This window comes from Marmota marmota, unplaced genomic scaffold, assembly GCF_001458135.2.
Source record: "Marmota marmota marmota unplaced genomic scaffold, marMar, whole genome shotgun sequence".
NCBI lineage: Eukaryota > Metazoa > Chordata > Mammalia > Rodentia > Sciuridae > Marmota > Marmota marmota.
The window spans coordinates 46,646,706-46,660,078 of record NW_025999990.1 but is presented as its reverse complement, the minus strand read 5'-3'; the positions used below and the strand labels follow the sequence as shown (position 1 = coordinate 46,660,078).

Genomic DNA, 13,373 nt, shown 5'->3' with positions numbered 1-13,373 from the left:
ACAAAATGAAAGTGTAACAAATGGCTTCAAGAAGTTTCTATTAATAGTATTGATGTAGCCTGTGGATGAAGCTCAGTGGTAGAGCATCTGCCTGGAGTGCTTAATCCCCAACACCTCAAAATATGAGAATACTGTAACCTTAAAAAAAAAAAATTGCTGATAATATCAACCTCTTGACCCATCCTAATGCAATAAATTCTTCTGATTTAGTTATTTCTTCCCTACTGAGATGATATCCAGCTCAGAATAACTCTATTCTTGTGATACATAGGTAGGTCTGACTCTTGATTCACCGTTTCAGCCCCTCAGGAACCTCCTTTGACCCTCATGTTTCATTTATTTATTTGTTTATTTGTTTGTTTATTTTTGGTGCTGGGGATTGAACCAAGAGGGGCTTAACCACTGGGCAGGTCCCTTAGTCCTTTTTTTTTTTTTTTTTAACATTTTATTTTGAGTTGTTTAGGGCCTTGCTAAATTGCTGAGGCTCAGCTTGCAATCCTCCTGCCTCAGCCTCCGGAGCTGCAGGGATTACAGGCATGCACCACTGCACCCGGCTCGTTTTTCATTTTTATTGTCACTCAGCTCAGAGACCAAGGCCCTGTCCATCTGCAACAGTACCTTCAGTAACAACATGCTTTCTCCTAGAAATAGCTATCCAAAAGAAATTTCTAATCTCACTGGTGATAACAAGTGTACTCACCATCTCACTGGAGTAAAGGTTCATTTTGTGACATAATGGAAGTTAAAATCTAAATAGCTTCATGGACCCCTAATTGTGACAGCCAGAAATATTCTAGTTTTAAGTTATTCCAACTGTTCCCCCCAACAAACTGTGTAGACAGAGGGGCCTGCACAGTTTTAAGGGGCTCAGAACCCTGTGAGTCCCATCAAAGGACCACATTTTCTTGCCACCAGCCCTGTTGATCAGGAAGTAGATTCTATCCTTTTGTGAATAGCATGATTGCATTGTTATATATGAACAAGAGACAACAAATTTTTACTGGACACATATTGTCTGCCAGGCAGCACCTAATCACATTGGAGACAAAAACAAATCACTCTAATGTTTCCATCAGAGAGATAAATGCTAAGACAGAAGCAATATTACCTAGGATGCACCTCTGCTGAGAAGTAGGAAAGGCTTTTCAGCCCGTGAGATGCTTGAGTTGGTTCTGAAAAATGGGTAAGTGTGTGACAGTCACTCCCATGACCACTCCTGTATTAAAACTTGGCAGACTAAAATCTGATCAATTTCTTTTCGGAGCTACTTCATCACCCCAGGATATTCTGCTGAGGGTACAGAAAGGGTTCTTAATTTCAAAACTTTTTCAAACCAGGTCTGGGTTTGAGGTTTAAAACGATATTCTTCAATCCTATACTATCAGACAGGTTTCTCTCTGTGGGATAAAACTGGAAGCTGCGTCCCTACTCAGCTTGGGTTTCAGTGGGTGATGATGCAGTGGCAACACACAGACACCAGGGGGCGATACAGTTTCACCGAAGAATCACAGGGACCTTGACTAAAAACATCCACAGTATCCTGGTACAGAGATGAAATCCATAAATTAAAAGTTCTGCAAAGGAAAAAGAAGTATTTAAAAAAGTCTTTCTTCGAAAGTTTCCTGAATTACTATCAAGACTGCCTTTCAGGTAGAATACAACAGTTAATAATATGGCATTATGTAAAAATGTGGATGTGTAATTGATGTGATTCTGCAATCTGTATTTGGGGTAAAAATGGGAGTTCATAACCCACTTGAATCTAATGTATGAAATATGATATGTCAAGAGCTTTGTAATGTTTTGAACAATCAATAAAAAAATAAATTAAAAAAGACTGCCTTTCAGCATTTGTGCACAGCTGGAATTTTTGCAATATCATTTGCAAAAGAATCACTTTTTATTTTTCTTAATACAGCTGCCTGATCTTTCCAGGCTTCTGTCTTGCAAATGATTTTACTTAACCACCCCAGCTAGCCAAAATCATATTTTTAGGATTTCTATCTTGCATCCTTTGCCGGACCAGTGGGGCTCTCTTCCCTCTGTGCCCATTCAGGGCTTCCAGCTGCCCTTGTGGCTGCTACAGCTGCAGTCAAGGTAATTCCAGTCGGGGCCTGTGTTTTGTTTCCTGCTTGGCAGCCACCAGGTGTCTGCCCTCCCTTAACCCCTAGGGATGAGAGATCAAAGGTGCACCTACATCTGCCTCCTGCCCAGCTCTTTAATCTGTTACATGTTCAAAAGGGACAAATGTGGTATTGTGCACTCAGGGAGGGAGGACAAATCAAGGTGGAAATGGGCTTGGTCTCAGAGAGTGTAAGCATGCTGAAATGATGTGGAGTATGTCTACCTGCATAGTGGCCCTCTCACTGTGGGCTGCTTCCTTTTAAAAGAACAAGAGTCTCACTGGTAGATGAAAGCCTCTTTTCTTCAATTGGAGGCCTACTAAACCCATTTAATGAACTACTGTATACAGACCCATTTGGAGATTACCATAGAAAATTTACCATAGAAAATAATAAAGTAGTTGGCCATGTAACTCAGAGAGAGAGCATTTGCCTAGCATGTGTGAGGCCCTGAGTTGTTATATATATATATATATATATATATATATATATATATATCTCACACGAATCTGGGTTCAATCTCTAGCACTGCACAATAAATAAATAAATAGAAAAATAAATAAATAAATATGAAAGTATAAGGACACTGATAGAGACTTGGGCTTATTTCACTAACAGGAAAAAAAAAAGATGAATTATTAAGTAGAGTAGAAAAAAGTTTTAAGGAAGCCTCTTTCCAATGGAACTGCATTTTCCCTACGCACAGGACTGAGTAAGTAGAGGACTGCATTTTTAAATAGAAAAGCAGATAAGGTGAAAGAAAACAATTCCAGAGGTCATGGTTATGGCAAGTGCAGGTTTTTCCTGACTCTCAGGACCCTATGGTGCCGTGGTTCTTTTTTCTAGTATTAAAGAATGGAGGGGGCTGGGGTTGTGGCTCAGAGGTAGAGAGCTTGCCTAGCATGTATGAGGCACTGGGTTCGATCCTCAGCACCACATAAAAATAAAATAATTGTGTCGACCTAAAACTAGAAAATAAATATTAAAAAAAAAGAATGAAAACCAGCTCACAGCTCATGATCTAATAAATTACTCCTGAACTTCAATTTAGAAATACCTTAAACAATTTGAGCACTCACAATTTTTTTTTTTAAGACTCTCTGGAAAGCCCCCAGATTTCCCTCAAAGACATAAATGTGAGTTTTTTTTCCTCTGTGCATTCCTGCACCTGCTTATCCCAAGGCTCCCTCGTGCTTCTTCTACTTCCAAGGTCCCCCCAAAAAAGGGAGAATATGAGCACCTTAGTCATGTTTGAGGGCCTCCAAAGACAACAGCAAAACAGAAATAAGGGCCAAATAGTAAGTACCACTGTGTCCCCAGTTACAATGGCTAGGAGTTTTTACACTGTGAGAGAGACAAGTGGCAAGTTGTTAACAGCTACAGTGAGAATGGATTCTTATCAGCTGCATCAAATATTTCATTCATCCACTTAGCAAATATTTATTCAGCACTTACTATGTCCAGACACTGTGCCGAACTCAGGAATTTAGCAAGGATCAAAGAGAGTCTGAGTCTCTGTTCTCAGGGCGTTTACAATCTAGAGGTAGAAACCCGTGTGAATCAAATAATCAGAGATGATTACTCTGAGGTAATTTGTGGGAGAACGTACTGTAAAGAAGGAAGTAGTCTAGAGGTCCGTGGAGAACTTCCCTGAGAAAATCCTCACGTATAAGAGCTAAAGGATCAGTGAAGAAGGGTGAGAGAAGGTACAGGTTATTATTCAGAGAACTGAAAGGGTGGTGTGCCCAGAGCACCAAAAGCTAAGGGCCAAGTTATGTGAAGTCAGAAATTTAGGCACAGTTGACTTTTTCATTTTATTTATTTATTTATTTAGGTCCTGGGAACTGAATCCAGGGGAGCTTTACCACTAACCACATCCCCAGCCCTTTTTATTTTTATTTCAGAACAGGGTCTTGCTAAGTTGCTTAGAGCCTTGCTAAGCAGTTGAAGCTGACCTCAAACTTGTGATACCCTGCCTCAGCCTCCCAAATCACTGTGGATTACAGGCGTGCACCACCAAGTCCACTGACCCTTTGATTTATCTGATACTAGCTACCATTACCTCAAAGTGTAGCAGCTTAAAAGCAACCATTTGGAGGTTTGGAGTGTAGTTCAGTGGCAGAGCTCTTGCCTTACATGCAAGAGGCCCTGGTTCTGATCCCCAGCAATATTTAAAAAAAAAAAAAAAAAAAAAAAAAAACCATCATACCACATAAATTTGCATGAGGTATTTAGGCAAAATTGAGCTGGGGATGATTCTTGTGTTCTCTTTTCAGCTAGAAGTTGAGGTATTTGTCAAGGTTCTCTAGAACCTCCTTTCTCTCTCTCTCATACACACACACACACACACACACACACACACATATATATATATAATTTTTTAAAATTTATCACTGATTATGGAAATTGAGAAGTCCCAATATCTGCAGGCAAAGAGCTAGCTGGAGCCCCAGGAGAGCCAGTAGTACAGTTCCAATCTGAGTCCAAAGGTCATAAAACTAGAAGACCTGGAGAACACTAGTATAGGCTGTAGTCCAAGTCCAAAGGCAAGAAACCAGCAGAGGGAGAGAGTTGTCCCTGCTCAGAGGCATTTCTGTTCTTTTCAGGTCTTCCATTCGGATGAAGCCTACCCACATTAGGGAGGACAATCTGCTTTATTCTATTTTTGAATCTACTGATTCAAATATTAATCTCATCCAGAAACATTATCACAGACACACCCAGAATCATTTTTGGTCAAATATCTGGTCACCCTATGACCAGCCAAGTTGACACACAAGCTCATCATCACATCTGGACTGGTCTCAGGCCTCCACAATGACATTATTCATGCTCCTGGCACTTTGGTTTCAAGGACTGGGAATATGGGCTCGGCAGTAACTATTGACTATAGTACCTACAGGTATCCCCTCCAGCCTGTGGCTTCAAGAATTCTAACATGTCAGAGAAAATGTCCCAAGAGACAGGAAGTCTTAAGGTCTAGGCCCAGATGGTGGCAGATAGTGGCAGAGCATCACTCTGCATTCTGTTGGTCAAAGCAGTCAACAAAGCCTACTCACACCAAGGGGGAAAACAAAGATGCTGACTCTCAATGAGAAGAGTCAGCCACAGTTCCTCCTCTGCACACAGATATTTACATGCTCTCCAGGGCAAAGTACACCTGCTTCTCACACACGTACACATATCCTTATCAAGATCTCAGAAACCTCATCCCAAACTTAAGTTTGAGACTCATGTTCTTTGGGGGGTTTTGTTGTTTGTTTGTTTGTTGTCTGTTTGGTTGGTAGGTTTTTGGTTTTTGGTTTTGGTGCTGGAGATTAAACCCAGAGGCACTTTATCACTGAGCTACATCCCCAGTCTTTTGAGACAGGGTCTGACTAAGTTACTTTGGGCCTCACTAAGTTGCTAAGGCTGCCATTGGTCTTACAATCCTCCTGCCTCAGCCCTTTTTTAAATTTTTATTTTGAGACAGAGTTTCTCTGTGCTGGCCAGGCTGGTCTTGAACTTGTGATTCTTCTGACTCAGCCTCCCCAGTAACTGGGATTATAGGTGTGTACCACCATGCCAGCTTGAGAGGTTCTTTTTTTGACCTATTTTTCTCTTCCTACAGTCTATATATAGGTATTTTTTGTTTGTTTGTTTGTTTGTTGGTTTTGTTTTTTTTTGTAATGGTATTTAAATCATTCTGCTTGGCTGCCTCTTAACTAAAATCGATGATCTGGGGTTGGAGACGTAGAGGAGTGGTATAGCAGTTGGCCTAGCGTCATCAAGGCCATGGATTTGATCAACAGCATCACACACAAAAAAAAGTAAATACAAGCTATGAGCATATTAGGTATATTTTTAATTTTCCATGTGACCACAGGTGATAATGCTGCCAAATTTCCTGCCACTCCATAAAAAGGTTGCCTTTTCTCCAGCTTCCAATGACAATTTCCTCCCCAGCCTCCCAGTCTCCCAGCCTCCACTGATCATCTCCTATGGCCTCACAGCTCCTGCTCGCTACCTTGCTGAAAGCCGAGGCTCTGCCGCTGTTCACTGCAGCATCGGCACACGGCCTCTGCCTCACTGAATCACAGGACTTCTAACCTCCCTAAGTAAGACAGGAAACAAGAGCTGTCATTACAGGAAGGCTGGACACAGAACTGGGAGTGTCACACCCTCTGTATTCTGATGCTCCGAGCAGTCACAAAGCCTGCTGTTTCAAGGGGAGGGGCATAGTTTCTTTCCACCTCTCAACAGGAAGAGTGTGGAGGAATTTATGGCTGTTTTTATTCTGCTTTAGTTGACATCCTAAAGAGCTTTGCAGGTCACTTTAGGCCTGAAAAACAATGAAAAGTCACTTAAAAGTTTAAAGGGGTGGAGAACATTCATGACCTTACTGAAAGGTCACTACAACTGCAGTAGGGAAATGAGAAGAAGGATATTTTAAAACTGAATAGTTCTTTTGAGACCTTCTGTCTCTTTTTTTTGGGGGGGGGAGGGGGCGAAGGGGAAGAGGGCACCAGGGATTAAACTCAGAGGCACTTGACCACTGAGCTACATCCCCAGCCCTATTTTAGAGACAGGGTCTCGCTGAGTTGCTTAGCATCTTGCTTTTTGCTGAGGCTGGCTTTGAATTCACGATCCTCCTGCCTCAGCCTCCCAAGCCACTGGGATTACAGGTGTGTGCCACCACCTCTCGTGAGACCTTCTTTCTCTATCTGTACCTCATCATACAGATGAGGTACAGGAGGATCATGAGTTCTAAGCCAGCCTCAAATAATAATTTGGCCCAGGATTATGACAGTAAAAACAAGAGAAGTACAGATTCTATCAATAGTTGTACATAAAATTGATTAGCTAATATTCCTTGATATTCATTTAGAACACAATCTCACTTCCAAATAGCTGATAAAAATCCTTGACGACTTTGCTTATATTGCATTTCTGAAACACCTAAATATTTACTGCAGTTTACATATGTTATCTCCATACATCGATCTTTACTAACCCCCATAAAGACCAGCACTCTGAGTGCTGGCCATGATGGTACACACCTCTAATCCTAGCAGCCCAGGAAGCTAAGGCAGGAGTATCACAAGTTCAAAGCCAGCTTCAACAACTTAGCAAGGCCCTAATTAACTCAGCGAGACCCTGTCTCTAAATAAAAAATAAAAAGGGCTGGGGATGTGGCTCACTGGTTAAACATCCTTGGATTCAATACCTGGTACCCAAAAAAAAAAAAAACCAGCCTTTGAGTAGAAAGACAGTAGTCATTACAGTGAGATCCAAGCACTCTGCCGAATAGTGGACACAATTTCAAGAGCACACTTGAAATTTATTTGATGGGAATGGTCAATTCTTCATTCGTTAAGAGGAAATTACAATAGCAGATTAAACAGGTCCCTACTTTCACTCTGCCTGTATTCTAATGAGGAAAACAGTTATAAACTAGGAACCAAAAGCTGAATTGATGAAGTTGTTTGTTTGTTTGTTTTTATGCTAGGGATTGAACCCAGGGCCTTGTGCATGTGAGGCTGTAAGGGTCCCGCGAAACGTCGGAGAAAGAGACCACTAAGTGACCACTCATGCAATTGGCAGAAGGGGGATTTATTGAACCAGCATGCTGGGGCTCCGTGCCCACTCATGAAGGGAAAGCAGCCCAGAGCCCCGAGCAGGGGCTGAGCACTTCTTAAGTACACTTTTTGGGGAGGGCGGAGGGCTTTGTATACATCAGAACAAATCATCATGAGGCGCGGGAAAATTGAACAACAACTCCTAAACATGATTAGTTCATTCATTGGCGGGAACAGGTCAGGCTGGAGTGATAGGTCATTCCTAAGGAGGGGGTTACATTTAAACTGATTGGTCCAGGCCCTGCAATGCCTATGTGCGACCACACAGAGCCCTAAACAACCAAATAGGGGAAATATTTACTGGGCAGTTCTAAGCATTGTCTTAACAGCTACAGAAATTTCGGGTTTTGCAGGTAGCATAGAAACCTAACAATACCTCCTTTACATTTTAACTCAGACCTTGCAGCTTAGAAACTTTTACAACACCTGGTCTTTTACCCTTTAACTTTTACGCTTTAACTTCAATTTCTTTTACCCTTACAAGGCAAACAATCTACCAACTCAGCTATATCACTATCCCTAAAATAGTTTCAAATAGAAGTAACTGCCACTAAATGACCAAGAGATAGGGCAGAGGGTAATCTCTGGGGGCGGCTCTAAATAAGGTAATCAGGAAGGACTCTAAGGATGTAGCATTTGAATTCAAGTCTGAATGAAGAAAATGAGCTGATTATAGGAAGATTCGACAGATTTGGGGAGAATATTTAAAACTGGAGGGAGCCCTGGATAGCTGGAGACAGAAAGGATCTAACATTGCAAAGCACAGAGAGGAGACCATATGGCTAAAGCATCATGTGAGATTAAGTAAACTAGTACAGAAATAGGTAGGAACATGTCACGTGGGGCTTCCTTGACCAGGATTAGAAATTTGCTCTGTATTGCCAGGCATGGCAGTGCACACCTGTAATCCCAGCAACTCAGGAGGCTGGGGCAGGAGGATCATAAGTTCAAAGCCAGCCTCAGCAATTTAGTGAGACCTTAAGCAACTTAATAAGATACTGTCTCAAAATAAAAAATAAAAATGGGGGCTGGGGTTGTGGCTCAGTGGTAGAGTGCTCGCCTTGCATGCATGAGGCACTGGGTTCAATCCTCAGCACCACATAAAAATAAAATAAAGATATTGTGTCCCCCTAAAACTAAAAAATAAATATTAAAATAAATAAATAAAATAAAAAAGGCAGAGGATGTGGCTCAGTGGTTGAATACCCCAGGGTTCAATCCCAGGTAACAAAAAGAAAGAAATTTGCTCAATATTTTAACAACAATGGGATGTCATTAGAGGGTCTTAGCCCTGGATATTCATATTTCAACATGAATTATTTTAACCTAACCCTTTCTCTTTTGAATTTTTTTAGATCAATTGAAATTCACCAGTGGTAAAACATTTGCCTAGTATGTGAGAGGCCCTGGGTTTAATCTGCAGCACAGAAAGAAAGGAAGGAAGGAAGGAGGGAAGGAAATATTAGGGGAAAATACTAGGAAAGAGGTCAGAATAGTTTTGGAAATGCAGAACCGTTGCAGAAAACACACCTGGCTAGTGATTGTTTCTGACTTTCAAGAAGATAATGAACAAAAGGTACACAAATGACTGCAAGGTCAGGAATTTTGCCATATTAGTAATAGTGGTCCACTTCATGGTTTGAATACAACCCTTGCTGCTCTGCTACAGAGGCTTTTTTTAAAATGGATGTGTTTTTCCCTCTTCTCTCACTCCCAAATTAGCAAATGAATTTCAACTCCCCTCCCCCCTCCTATCGGGCACACCTAGAATGCAGCCTTCAAATCACCTCTTTGTTCCCCCTGATGGGCAGAATCACAGCCTCTGAGTCAGGAGTCCCTTGTGTTTCTCCTTTGCTGGCAAAGCAATAAAACTTCTTTTTCCTTTTTCTCAAAACTTTGTCTTCATTATTGAATTGGTGTTGGGGACAAGGTTGGAGCTTATTGAACGTATTGAAGATATCAAGTTCAGGGAAGAACAGTTAAGTTCCTTTATCTTTTATCTTTTCTTGTTTTTCTTCAGCTCAATGTGAAGACTTCGGTGAGGGGGTTGGTAGGACCATTTTGTGTGTGTGTATATATATGTATATATATTTATATTATATATGTATGTTATGGCTTATCCTTAATTACAGGCAATGTCAACATCAGCCACTCACCAGATAATGTCTGTTTTGTGTCCTAGAAATCAGCAGTATCATGTGTAGCTTTTAAATATCAACACCAATCACTTCTTAAACATTCCAAATTTTTAAGATATTCACACTTTAAGGCAAAAGTTATCTTTTCCCGTCATTCTATAATTGTTTATATGTAATGTTAACATTAGCTATATGACTAGATTTAGCTAATTTTAAGTTTTTACTATAACAAAATTAGTTTGCAACATAAAGGTCTACCCTATTATAAAGAAACATTTAAATTGGGTTAAAAAAATAAGAAATGTCCATATAAAGTTAATGAATCATTAATGCTTTTATTAAAATAATGATTACAATGAGAGTTCTAGAATCAGACTATTGTTTGCTTTTAAATTAACCTTTGTGCTCCTAAATCAATAAGTGCACTATTGGGCTTCCTTCCACAACTACCCTCATCTCCTGTAAGAATTCACGTAGATGTCCCTCCTAGAGCCCTTTTCTACACACCAATGAGAGTACATTGTTTTCATTTGAGAGTCAAGGTTAATATGCAAAATCATGGTAATACACATAAATGGTTATACACAAATATGAATATGGGGGCCAGGGTTGTGGCTCAGAGGTAGAGCACTTGCCTAGGATGCATGAGGCACTGGGTTCAATCCTCAGCACCACATAAATATAAATATGAAGATATTGTGTCCACTTGTAACTAAAAATTAAATAAAAAAAACATGAATATGGTTATTTCATGGTTATACACAAAATGAATATGACTAGAAGAAAATTAATGTTCTAAACATAAAGATTCAACAGTTTGAAAAGATAGTGGATCATTTCTTCAATAAGTATGTTACTCAGATCTGATTTTGCCTTTTGCCTGCTAAAAAAAAATTCAAATCCCACCACAGGCATTGTGGTGTATGCCTATAATCCCAGTGATTTGGAAGGATGAGGCAGGAGGATCACAAGTTTGAAGCCAGCCTCAACAATTTAGTGAAGCCTTAAAACTTAGTGAGACCCTGAGCTAGGGATGCAGCTCAGTGGCAAAGTGCCCCTGGGTTAAATCCCCAGTAACCACCCCCACCCTCACCCCAAAAAAAGTCAGATCCCTTTAGTCTTGTTCTTACTTGATTATCAATGACTTCTACTTAAAGGGTGGAGTATACACAGTATTTTTTTTTTTTTGTATATGATAGTTTTAGGAGCTTTGGGAATTACTGCAAAATAATAGCAAGTGCCAAATTTACCCCCATTTGGCTTCTTCAATTTAATTAGAACCCCTTTCATGACCCCATTTCAGTATTCTGAAGTTCAAGATTTTTTTTCCTGGACCTGAGTGGGAAGAAACATCAGTTATGACAGTAGTGCCCTAAAACTGGTTCAAACAGACTTGAGCTCATTGTTAACAATTAAATTGTGTACACTTACAATGAATTATATTGTTTAAAAGATAAGGGCTAAGGATGTAGCTCAATGGTAGAATGTGAACTTTGCATGCTTAGGCACTGTTTTCAGTTCCCCAGCTCCGAAGCCAAGCAAAACCAGAGAAAGATAAGTAAAAATGTAGGACTTTTTACTTCCTAATGACTTGACTACTTTTTCTTCCACTTCACTACTTTTTTTTTTTTTTTTATACTGGACCTCACTACATTGCTGAGGCTGGTCTCATACTAGTGATCTTTCTGCCTCAGGTTCCCAACTGGCTGGGATTACAGGCATGCGCCACTACCTCCAGTACCAGGACCAGCCTACTCTTGACATTCTTTATATTTGCTGTGCCTGTGTGGTGTAAGGACTACACAGCTCTGTGGCTGGTGCATTTCTCTTGACAGCTCCACGTTCAGGGAGGGGTATTCATGGTGAGGGTATTTACATAGTCTTGAAGCTGATAGAGATTTTAATTGAAAAAAAATAATTTATATATAGGTGAAGAACAGAATAACAGTAGATTGCATAAAATATGCAATGAAAATTGCCAGGCAAACTGGTGAACACTTGTAATCCCAGCAATTTAGGAGACTGAGGAAGGAGGATTGCAAGTTTGAGGGCAGCCTCAGCAATTTAAAGATACCGTGCCTCAAAATTTTAAAAATAATTTGAAAAGAACTGGGGATTGTAGCTCAGAGGCAAAGCACCCTGTGTTCAAACCCAGTACCCCCCTCCAAAAAAGTAATATAATTAACATTAAAAATGTACGTAATAACCAGGTGTGATGGCACATACCTGTAATCCTGGTGGCCCAGGAGACAGGCAGGAGAATCACAAGCAATTTAGTGAGACCCTACAACTTAGCAAGACTCTATCTCAAAATAAAACATAAAAAGCGGGGAGGAGGGTGGCTTAGAAATGTGGCTCAGCAGTTACGCACCCTGGGTTCAAATCCTTGATACCAAGACAAAAAAAAAAAAAAGTATATAATGCAAAATAGGACTAGGATGTGGCTCAGTGGTTGAGTGACCTTGGATCCAATTCCCAGTACCAAAAAAAAAAAAAAAAGGAATACATTTTACTATTTACTATTATTTATGGATTATATGCTCTAGGAAAACTTATAATCAACACATGTACACAGAGGTGCACACTTTTTCCTCTGGGAAGGCCCTTGTTAGACATTAACCAGGCAGCATCAGCTCTTCAAGAAAGATGAAGTTCAGCAGGTAAATTAAAAAGCAGCTTTTTTAGGAAGTCATAATGGATACCAAAATTGCCTTTATATGAACATAATCTGCTAAAATCAGTGAGTATTCTTGCTGGTACTAATTTGGTTTAGTGGTGTTAAAATGTTTTGTTGCCATTTAAATTAGAAACTCCTCCAGCTGGAAAGAACCAGAATTTCAACAAAATGATATACAGACATTTCTACTGAGCCTAAAGAATCATGGCTATGGCATAGAAACTGAAGAACATTATTTATTTATGGCTATGACTTACAAAAAGTGTTTTTTCAATAAAATTATTGCACCACCTGTAATTCACCTTAGCTTAGTATTTTTGCCTTTAAATTCATTGACAAGGCACATGACGGTCAAGTCAAGGGTAATATTTACTTGCTTCATGAATAACTTGACCTGCTCAGGTAGACTGATCACTATCTAATCTGCAGGGAGCCAAAAGTTGAACCCCTTCATCCAAAAAAATGGCTTCTAACCCAACCACCCCAGTGAAGGAAATTACAAGATTGCACCATGGTTTTTTTGTTTTGTTTGTCTTAGGTACGGGGGGATTGAACTCAGGGACACTCAACCACAGAGCCACATCCCCAATCCTATTCTGTATTTTATTTGGAGACAGGGTCTCACTGAGTTGCTTAAAAATGCCTCGCTTTTGCTGAGGCTGGCTTTGAACTTGCGATCCTCTTGCGTCAGCCTCCAGAGCCGCTGGGATTACTGTCGTGTGCCATCATGCCTGGCTTGCACAATGGTTTTTAATCACCTGATACATATTTCAACACAAACTCTGTCTCAAGGTGCACAGATGATCTCTATACCTAG

The 13,373-nt window shown here is 40.2% G+C and overlaps 1 protein-coding gene across 17 annotated transcripts in view; it reads left to right on the top strand.

The window, feature by feature from the left end:
* The window catches only part of Dlgap1 (DLG associated protein 1), a 784,970-nt gene that overhangs the window by 639,017 nt on the left and 132,580 nt on the right, over positions 1-13,373 (top strand). The window lies entirely within an intron of this gene.